We start from the raw sequence: 11,178 nt of genomic DNA, 5'->3' as shown, positions 1-11,178 counted from the left end.
AGTTGTGAGCATGTGGCTGATAAAACTAGAGGTAGAAATCATACTACTGAGCGTGAGAATACTCTATGCTGCTGAAAGCATGATTTTAAAAAATTCTACTGAATTTTAGGATGGCCTTACAAGAGCAAACAAAAAACAAAAGGGCTAACTTTAAGCTGTTCTGCTAGTTCAAACATGTTCAAAAATGTCACTGGGGTAACTTCATCCCCAGAGACTTTGTGCTACATCAGGTATAACTTCTCCTCCCATAGTTCAACAGAATAAATCATCCACTTGGTTCAATCCAGCAGAAAGACAGACCTGTATTTAGTTTACACCTCCAGATAACCCAGTAGTGCACAGATTTAATCTTAAGTATTACAAATGTCATTCTTCTTGCTTTAAAACAAAGCTGGGGATTGGGAGTGTTAATATTTGCTTATCAGACCTAAACATAAAGTGAAGACACTGGAAATATTTAGCAGACTGTGTCACAAAGCAGGAGCTTCTTAGACCTTTCACAAGAGTAACCTCATAACAAACTTTCTCAAAAAGTTACCAGTGCCTTTTTCTTCATTCAGTTTGCAATGTGCTGATCTCCTTATCCTCTCATTGTTAAGCCTGACAAAAATGAACGCAGGAAAAAGCTCACTACACCTGCCTCAGTGACAAGAACAGCGATGAACTATGTTAAGTTAGAAGCTTAAGTTTTAGTACCTTGGATCAGCTTAGTGGAAAGGAATAGCGAAATAATGTGGCAGATGATTATAAAACAGCTACAGATACTACTAATTGCAGGTGGACTTTTAAAGCTTATGTTGCGTAACTGTTTCTGACTTTACTTAAGATACACGCCAGTCCCCACTTGTCCCCTTTTCTGTGTCAGCTTTGTGACATAAATAATCTGTTATCTCCATGCTTTTTCCCATACTACTTTAAACTGAAACAGACAACATGGTATAAATGGTCTAAGTACACTGGCATGAGGCAGTGTACAGAAAATTGCAGGTTATGCTTAGCAACACTATTATGTAAGATTAGAATAACCAACCTCTTATTTTTACAACACAAAGCATATGACATTTAAAAACAGTGTAACAGGTCTTTCTATATGTGTGATGATGACTCTTTCTGAAGTTTAGGCCTTGAAACATTTTGTACACCATCTGACATACTATCATAGTCCAAGAATTACAGTAAGGATGGCTATTCCTAGGGACATAATATCAGCTGCATACAAGACTGATGCTGGTAGCTACAATGAAGCATAATATCACCATCCCTGCTATAATAAGAGCATTACATGTTCTCTCGCTGACCTGCAGCTCTAAAAATACATGCTGAATGACCTGAATCGCTTTGCAGCAGTTCCAAAGTTAAAAAGATTGAACTACAACAGACAAATGAAATACGGCATTGTGAATTCTTCGAGTGTGTAATATGAAGCTTTCATTTTTGCATACTTTCATACCAATACTCAAAATAATGCTGCAATTCAACATTAAATGCAGATAAGCTACATGACAAACAGGTAATACTCAGGCATTATATTATCCTGATCTCAGTGAAGAAATGCTCTTCAAAAATTTGGACAAGGCTCCCATGCATTTAGAAACTATTAAACTTTAGTAACTCCATAAATCAACAGTGATGCATCCTCAAAAACTTGTAAATACTGTCCAGCTCCTTTGATATTTACAATTTTATTAATACTTCTTTTTACCTTTTCTGACTTAGTAATGCATATGGGAAGTCTTACTACAACTTACCACAAAGGTCAAGCATATTATCAAATAATTCTGGGAAACCTGGATGAAGTCTGAGTGGGTGCCTCAGTGAGCATCTTCGAGCAGAAAGTTTGTTCATTATGATTTTACATTATTGCTTCAGGAAAATCAGGCCAGAAAAAGAAACAAAGGAGTCAACTAGATTCAGATAAGTAAATATTCAAGGAAGAAGAGACAACGAGATCTAGATAAGTAGGTAGAGGAAATAGCTAGCAGCCTGAGTTTCCTCTCTCCAGTTAACCATTAAAGATTTTCTGTGAAAGGAAGAGGTTAGGAAAACATACAGTGTCAAATACACACACAGTGTTTTTAGGCTACATAGAATGTACTTAAGAATGGAATACGGAAGTGTCATCTTAGTTCACATGTTCCTATACTGCTGCTACTATTTCTCCATAAACTTCATGTGCTGCAGAAAACACTCATAAAATCTCTGCCCCCTGATGTGACCTTGCCAGTACAACGGTACTGCATAGTGGCATTTAAATCGACTACGTTCTTCTGGCTTTAAAAAAAGCACTGCTATATATTAGAAGTTCATAAAAGATTCAGTGTCTTTATCAAAAGTTTCAGAGGCAAACAGGAAAAAAGTAATGAGGCACGAATTCAGAATTCCATAATTTTAAAGCTCTGGTCCCCAATAAACCAGTTTAAGCATATAAAGAAACAGATGCAGTAGAGATCAGCCTAAGGCTTTCAATTCGCAGAACTTACATGGTTCTGCTAATTTACCAGGTAGCTAAGCACCCTCATTATCAGTCCTTGTATTGTTCTGGCTGACCACTCTTACCCTTATTTTTTCAAAAGAAGCCAGCAGAAGAAGGTGGTTATCTGCTCAAAATCACAGCATGATCCATTAGAAAGCAACAAGTACCTGACCACTACTTTGAGTGGCTAAGCAAAAGGGCGCAAAATATTTGCATTTAATGCTATTCACCTCATTTCACATACGTAGCAACATAAACAACGATATACATGCAGAGCAACAGAGAATGAGGTTCAAGAATTCCTGATTACTCTAGTTCTTCTGACAAAACCTTTCTACTGCGAGAAAAATTTACACCTAACTTCCATTAAAAACTGAGTGCATGTCAAAGTTCTGTTTTATAATAAAATTTTATGCAATGTATCCTTAAATAAATAAATCTACTGAAACCAAGGATTGCATTGCACATCACTTCTCTACCTAAACAGAGTATGAGTAAGAGAAACAATCTAAAGGACAACTACTTATGTGACAAAATACTGAAAGATGCCAAGACATTATGCTGATCTGAGCAGTGTAAGAATCAAGCAGGAACAGAATGGCTTCAACATTACAAAAAAACCAATCTAAAATCTCAGGCAGTTAAAGTCAGAAAACCTGATGGCTACCAGGCTTGCTGTATTCAGTGATATGACAAATTATTCATCTTTCCAAAACACTTGCTCCAGAATCCTAGACAAGTAATACATTTACAGTATACCCAAAAATCGGTGCACTGTCTGTTTCCAACACAAAGCTCATACTAACTTTAACCTCCCTGATGTTCTCTCATCTTTATCTGTCAAAGCAATTCCTTGGCATCAGATATGAGAATGCCCTGACAAGCTTTTATCCATATTCGGTCTGGTATTTTCACATTTCCCCCCCTCTATTCTTATTGTTTCATTCTGTCCTTCTTTTATTGTCCTCCAGCATGTTTGGTATGCTCAGAATATGCTAAATCCATGAACTTTCACCTTAAAAAAAGATGAAGGAAAAAAGTATTCTACACAGAACCCATACTCTGTAAGCTCCTCTTGCTCCAGCCAGACCTTAAGTCAAACTACATACAGCTTTTTAGGAAACACTATTTTACAATTTTCTGAATAGTTGGTTGTCTAATAGGAAAAACTGTCTGCCATCCTGAGCACCTTTGCCCTTTAGGAAAACACATTCCTTTTGAACGATGCATTAATGTAAAACACTTACATGAACTACATACCTAATTTCCTAGAATAAACGATTTCCTTCTCACTCATTCCATTATACTTCAAAACTAAGCAACCTTCAAGCCTTTGATACTGCTTGCCCTATTGCTCAAAAAAACCTGCACAGGCTGCAGACAGGATCCACTGTCTCATCCAGTGTTCTCAGTTGGAGGCACTTACTCAGGCCGAAGGACATGGTTTCCAGATAGCCTCAGCTCCATTTTCTGAAAAAAAAAAAAAAAAAAAAAAAAAAAAGGCCCAAACTCTTAATTTCCAAACTAAGGAGCACCTGAAAAGTAAAAAAATGTAATAGAAGGTACTTTCAACACATGACGAAACTCAAGCAGTAACGCTGTAATTAGTATTTTATTCTGAGAGCTTTACACACCAAGTCTGACGGCATGCAGGAACCTGCTCACCCAAATATTTGCAGAGGTGTTAAAATGAAAGTTGTATTAACACCTAGAGCAGCAGCATGTATTCATCATACCAATGCACTCTCCCTAGCATGACTTCAGAAAGACCAAGTAATGGTTATTGACAATTCTGAGAAAAACTATGAAGTTCTATTTCTGTTTATACATTTTCCACTTCTGCACTAAATACAACAGGGTTTACGCATGCCAGCTTCTTGCACAAACCTAACTGAACAGTGGGACCAAGCAGATAGGGTTATACTATTATTTTAAATGGTATGGAAAACAACTAGGTTGTATTTGGTAAGCAGCACGCTACTGTGTCCCTTCATTAATGATTCTCAACAGGATCCAATGCCAGCCATGTGGTTTTCTGCTGTACCACTATGAAGCATGTCCACTACACATCTGGAGCATTTTTTTTTGTTTCAGTTACAACTGATGTTCATCTAGGTCATAAGGTACAACAGTGTGTTTCTAGAGTCCAGGGTTATTTCCTTGGTAGGTGGTTAGTATAGGTTGCAAATGTGCTTTCTACATTAGAAGCTGTTTAATATGAGTATATATGGGGGTGGGGATGTCTCTGAACTGATATAAAATTGGGAATTAAAGAATCTTCTTGAAAACCTGTACATTTAGTGAAATTTAAAAAAATAATAAAGTGAATCATAGTTTGCCCTGTGAACCTCTCCAGGAACAAATATGATCACATGCTGTAATGGCTGAGGAAAATAAGGCATCTACAAGACTACTTTGAGCTTTCAAAGAAAATATTCACTGAGAAGCTCAATAAATGAGCCAAAATGTATATGCAAGATATTCTGTAAAACACTGGCTTGGAAAATTCCACCACAGAAGAAATGAATCCCTTAGCAAAACTGCCTATTTCCAAAGCAAATAAATAGAATAGAACAAAACCAAAAGGAACAAATGGCAGAATAGCCAGGTTAATGTGTTTAAGAAACCATAATTAACCACTAAAAAAGTTTTAGGGGTCATCTTTTTATTAAACAGCTTAAGCAGGAAAGCTTCCCATTTCAAAGAAGCACAGAGTAAATTCCAATGTTTCTTTAAATAAATAAGCCTTATATTACATATTTATCAGGCATTCTAGGGATTTGTAGGTGAATACACGCCAGATATTTTATAGAAAAGAAATGAATCTGTTTAAACTCCTATAAGCAGGCATAACAGCAGATGTATTATTACACATACTGGCCTTATGGGGCAGCTGTTGTTCATACTCTTAGATAGCAAATTGATATTATATATATTTCCTTATTTTCTGGAACACGTATAATCAGGAGTATTGTTAGCTTAAAAGAAAATAGAAAACACAGCAAAAGTCTTGCTAGGAGGCTGGTTTAGGGCAGAAAGCCACATATTGTTTGTCCTCCAGCCTCACACTTATTTGTAATCAAGTAAGGTGAGAGCAGAGGCTGCATCTTTTTATGCATTTCTGTGGGACTTAGCATCCTGAAGTCTTGAATAAAATACAGTCTTTTGAGGCTCTTCTAATATAGAAATTCATCATTCAGAAGATAAAATACTATGAAAAAATGCTAGCAGATGTGAGGTGTAATGCACCTGCAAAGAAAGGAAACCATTTCAAAAGCCCTTTGAAACGTACCGATGGGTTGAAGTCTGATATGTCTGATTGCATTTTTGCACATATCTGTCACTTCCAACAACATTCATTGTTACCCTAACTGAATCAACTCCTTCATTCCTCAACAATGCACACTTTTGTCTGTGAAGTGTCACACTGTTTTCATGATTTATTTATTTCAAGTCGTTTGGTAGGAGCTAGAAAGGCAATAGGTGAATGCTAAAATGATTTTTCGTAATTATTTAAGGCTTCAGAAGAATAAAAAGCCTTAACATGAATTAGCATTCAGTAGATAATGCTTGAAGAATAAAAACCTCTACAGTCTCCTCACAAATAAATAAGGGACCTGACAAGTTAACTTTGAGAATAACCACCAGAATAACTAAGATTCCTAGGAACATTTTAGCTCTCCTGATACAAGTTTCTAGTGTTGCATATTGAGTAAAAATCATTGATACTGGTGCACCAACGCTGACAGACAAGCAACAATGAAGATGTATGGCCATCCTCTGTTAGGCTTTGGCATTGAAATAATGTCCTCTGGGTGATAAATGGACGCTGCATTTGTGAAAAGGTGCTGTCATCATTATGGATTTCTGAAACAGCATCTGTTCCGACATGTTTTTAATGCAGCCGAGGTCAGCACTGAAATATGTCACCAGAACAGCAGGAACTCCTGAAGCAGCTCCTGAGAGACAAAAGTCATGGAGATGCAGTTGACATCCAGCAGCAAAAGGCATCTAACTTGGAACTGTAACTCTTGTCCTGTCTTTGAAGGTTTGTGTAAATCAGCAAAACAATGTAAGAAACTGAAATGAAGTTGGCTCATGAGGAGTACATCGAGTGAGTCTCTTCTAGCAAGATGAGGCAAAAAAAAATTGTTATTGAGTTAATATGTTACTGCCTAAGAGGACAGAACAGCATAAACCAACAAATGCTCATTCTGCTCTACAGAGAGGTGTATTAGTACAAACCCTTGTCATTCAGAAGTTCTACAAGTTTTATTCCAGATGAGCTGATAAACAGTGTTTATGGAATGAGAAATCTCTTATCTAACTTATTCTAAATTTTTTTGAATTTTCTCTTGAGTATAGCAATAGCTTTAATGTTAAACAGGGGTTTAGACTGTTTACAACAATGTCAGAATTAATCCACTGGCAACTTCCCACACAAATAATGCCAGCACAATCAGACTGTAATATACTTTCCAAATCATCCGCTGTGTCTCATGTTTTTTTCCAGGAATGTCAGTAGGGGACTTCAGGGAAGAAAATTTATCTCATATTCTGTCAGAAATTTCCAGAATGTCCTCTTTGCCCGCTACTGAGTTATTTTAGTATCTTGCTTGCAGGGGTTTTGAGACCATGAGTTGCTTTGAGAGGAGCAGCATGAACAGGATATGATTGGCATGGTTACCATGCTGTTTGAGATTTCATGAAACCAAGCCTTTCAAACAAGCAGTAAGGGTTCTAACATGATGTAGAAACTAATTCCTAGTATGCACAAAAAACTTGCCCTGAGGAGAGAGGGAAAGTTGCTATCAAGCAACTTTTTCTGCAGTCAAAAGACATAATACATTTTATGTGCACAGGGGAAGGAATCAAATTCAATTTTCATGGGTAATGATAATGATAAGTTTGCTGTAGCTAATCTGTATTATGTCAGTTGACTTATCAACACCTGAGAAAATCATAAATGTGCTTACCCAAGGAACACAAGGAGAATTTATATCCCGTGTTTCTAAGATGCTTAATTGCAGATCTGCTATTATTCATGACAGAGAATGTTAGCAGAACCTAAGTGTTACTGCTAATATTTACCACAGCTGCTAGGTGTCAAGACTGGCCTCACTTTAAAATGGTGGTTTCATCACAATGCTCCTCACAGACAAGCAACAAAGGATGCTACTCTTTGACAGTGAAGACTGAGTTATCCCTGCATTTTTAGCCAATACTTCCTTGAACTTCCCTGTGCCCCTCTGAATTTAGATGCATAAAAGGTGGTAAAAGGAGCCTCAGGAGAAGGGTGAAAAAGGTCAGGAGACCTCCCAGTGCATTATAACAGACACATGCTCCCATAACATGGAGCTGCTGGCAGAGACGAGCAGAATGTCCTCCATGGATTATCACAGGCTCTCTCCAGCTCCCTACACCTGACATTTAGATTCAAAGGGTTAAAGACAAGCTGTGATGCTTGTCCAGCATCACAGAGTAGGAGAGGGAGTTAACAGGATGGAAGTCCTGTAATCTAATCTCTTCCTCTCTGTCTCAAATCTATAAACTGGTAACTGTTACTCAGTGTCAGTGTGAGAAAGGACAGTTTTCACAAAATCAGCATATGACCTCAGTAAAAATAAATCCATATTTTTTCTGTTTTTCAAACTTTGAAAAGTAAAATATAATTGGGCGGGTGTTAATAAAACTGTTTCTAAACTATAAACTTCCATTTTAGCTATTGCTAGATCCTCAAAGAGAGTTTGAATAACAAATCTTTCATAATGCTTGAGGGAGAAGGTTCTGCATTTTAAGGAGTTTCTCTCAAGCACTGACTGCCTTTCTGCATAGAACTGGGCAGGGGTGTACATCCTCACGGAAGTGTGCAGGATTCTCCCTGGCTAGTTTCAGACAGGAGGTCGTATGCTATTCACCTAAGCCCAGAGCCACGTTGAAACAAAAAAAATGTTTTCCTGTTTATATATCTAATCCCCTGATTCATCTGCATAGGGAATGAAGAGCTCATATGCCTTTGAACTGGTCACAGATTGCCTAAAGCACTCTTTATACTTTAATACAGAGTAAGCCCATTGAGAGGAAAGACAGACACATTCCTTTTGCCTGGTCAGACTTAAACACCCAAAGCGAGGGCCTGTGGAGTGCAACTCTAATTGTTCTCTCTAATTGTTAGATCCCAACACCGGGTTTCGCAAGTGGTCCGAGCATTTTTGAAAAGTGAGATTTGTGGCAGAGCCCAGTGCAGAACACTTTAAGAGCTGCTGTGAGAGGAAAAGCCACAAAAACTTTCCTCACAACAGGAAGACAGAATCTGCTGTCCAATATTGATGTCACTTACTTGGCAGCATTGGTCTGTCCTTGTAAGGCCAATATCACAAGACCTACCTTTGCTTTAGGGAAATCTTTCTGTAAGAATTTTCACTGACAGGTTGAGCCTCACAGACTAGAACTGCAGCTCTTAGGACACTTGAAAAATTCCATATGCCCAACTTAGAAGTCCATATCTAAGTGCCCAGAGACTCCGACTTAGCTCCATGCTTTGTCATCTTCTCTGCTGATGAAGTGAGGCAGAGATGATGAACCAAATGGAATGGCAAGCAAGAGTTCTCTAGTCCCTTTTTACCTGAGAAGAAAAATGGTGGAAGCTTATACAAGAAGTCAATACTCACTAAAATGAAAAAAGGTTTGAAGACAAAATGACTGAGAAAAGTTCAGTGAGCAATATATTCCATTGTTGAAAGCAGAAAATTTGATGGCCTGAGCTGCAGCCTAGGTCACAGTCCCAAAATCTTACATCAAGAGTATCGCTGGTGTTAGTTCACTGATTGAGAAAAGGTCAATCCATGAATTTGTCTCCCAGAGTATATTTGTTCAGGCTACATTCCAAACTGGCAGAAATACAAGAATAATTAAGATGATCAAATGAATATAAACTGTCTGTCTAGACAGTAAATAATAATAAATCCATGTGTATAGATTCCTTCCCTTTAAACAGCTCCACAAGGCAGTAAAAGCCAGGAGAGAAGAGAGAAGCAGGCACAGAATGAAAGCCAACAACAAACAATGGACTGCATGCAATAAAGCTTAATACAGTGCAGTTCCCATTCAAATGGGCCTCGGAGTGTAATGATACAACCCAACTGATCATATCAAACATGAATGAACTGCCCAGGAACACAAATATCACCCTACTACTCAGCAGAATTGGCAACTAAGTCAATCACAGCCTTTGTCTGTGCCATCTTCCTTCTCTTTACTGGTAGAATACTCCTTTTGAAAGTGCTTCTTCAAGCTCTTTCAGAAAGCTTTTTATTTCTTGCACCATAGTTCAGTCAAGAATGTTAAAGAAGAAAGGGTGGATTAGTCACTTGAAGTAATTGGAAAATACCTCAGGATACCATTTCTGTTCTTTCAAGGAAAAAGGGTTAAAATTAAAATAGCTGATTTTAAAATTAAAATAGCTGATTTTAATGTGATTGAAAGATCAGTACCAGACCCCACGGCAAACTAACTGTATGTGCAATAAATGAAAAGAGGTTGCTGCAAGAATGCTGAGGTGTCACTGGGCAATGAATCTAGGCATCCAAGATGGCTGCAGCTTCCTGACCTCACTGTGAAAGTGAATTAAGTATCAGAATCACTAGATGAAAGTTTCACAGAGAAGATACACATCCTCCAGAACAGATTTGTGTAAGAAAAGTGGACTCCATATATTTAGGAAAGACATACATATGTATAAGGTAAGTAGATTCCATTTAAGTACTGGGGATAAGGAGAATACAAGAGAAGAACAGATCAGAGTAGGGATTTCTCTGAACAGCTAATGGGTTACGTGAAACATAATGCACAAAGAGATCTCAAAGTAAAAGGGATTTTATTTTTATACGGAAGAAGCAAGGAAGCACACAAGAGACATGATGGTGAGAATAAAACCCAGAACAGTCATGACACATCCATTAAAAGCCACAGGATGAATTTACGCATCTAGAATGTAACTGTGCAAGAAGTTGGTACTGAAAACTAGAGATAATGATGTGTTCTTGAACTCAGAATACTTGAAGTTACCCAAGACTTCTCATGCTGAAGACAGAACAAGTCCTAACACCAAGCTTTAGTTTATTCAAAGATAGAAAGAAAAAAAACAAAGACTTCGCTGTTCTATTTTTCCTACTGAATGAAGAGCTTTTACAAGCCTTTGGTTTGCCAAAAAAGATTTCATTACAAATGAAGCTGTAGCACCACATCCATGGAAATGTTGCTCTGTGCTGTAACACACAGTCCTTCAGGACTCCCTGCTATTATATCTGCCCCAGGAAGACATTTCTATGCTTCTCTGAGCTTGCTCCCATGCACACACCTTTAGAAATGCAGACATATTTTGCTGTGCAGGAATGGCTTTGAGATACCTTAGATATTACTCTTTTCCGGGATGCAAATTTAGAACTCTTAAAATACAGAATTTCAACTGAAATCCACAGCACTGCTTCCTGCAGAAGCTGGACTGTCCTGGAAGGTTTTCTTCTCTGACACTGACAACTTAACTCTGAGAGGCTACAGCTACAAACAGCTAACAAAACTTTTCCAGTTATGTAATAATGACCCCTCTCCATTTCTGTATATTTTCATCTTCGGTAAGCAAGGTAAGGAAAATGGTCCTGTCCCTAGTTAGTCTTCTGTGTTGTCAATAACCAAACACTAGGCAC

At 37.8% G+C, this 11,178-nt stretch overlaps 1 protein-coding gene across 4 annotated transcripts in view; it reads right to left on the bottom strand.

The window, feature by feature from the left end:
* SULF2 (sulfatase 2) overlaps window positions 1-11,178 on the bottom strand; it is a 122,290-nt gene that overhangs the window by 75,231 nt on the left and 35,881 nt on the right. The window lies entirely within an intron of this gene.

The sequence above is a fragment of the Corvus brachyrhynchos genome, unplaced genomic scaffold (genome assembly GCF_000691975.1).
Source record: "Corvus brachyrhynchos isolate BGI_N302 unplaced genomic scaffold, ASM69197v1 scaffold10, whole genome shotgun sequence".
Lineage (NCBI taxonomy): Eukaryota > Metazoa > Chordata > Aves > Passeriformes > Corvidae > Corvus > Corvus brachyrhynchos.
The sequence above is the reverse complement of the archived record's forward strand: the minus strand, read 5'-3'. Positions and strand labels throughout refer to the sequence as shown.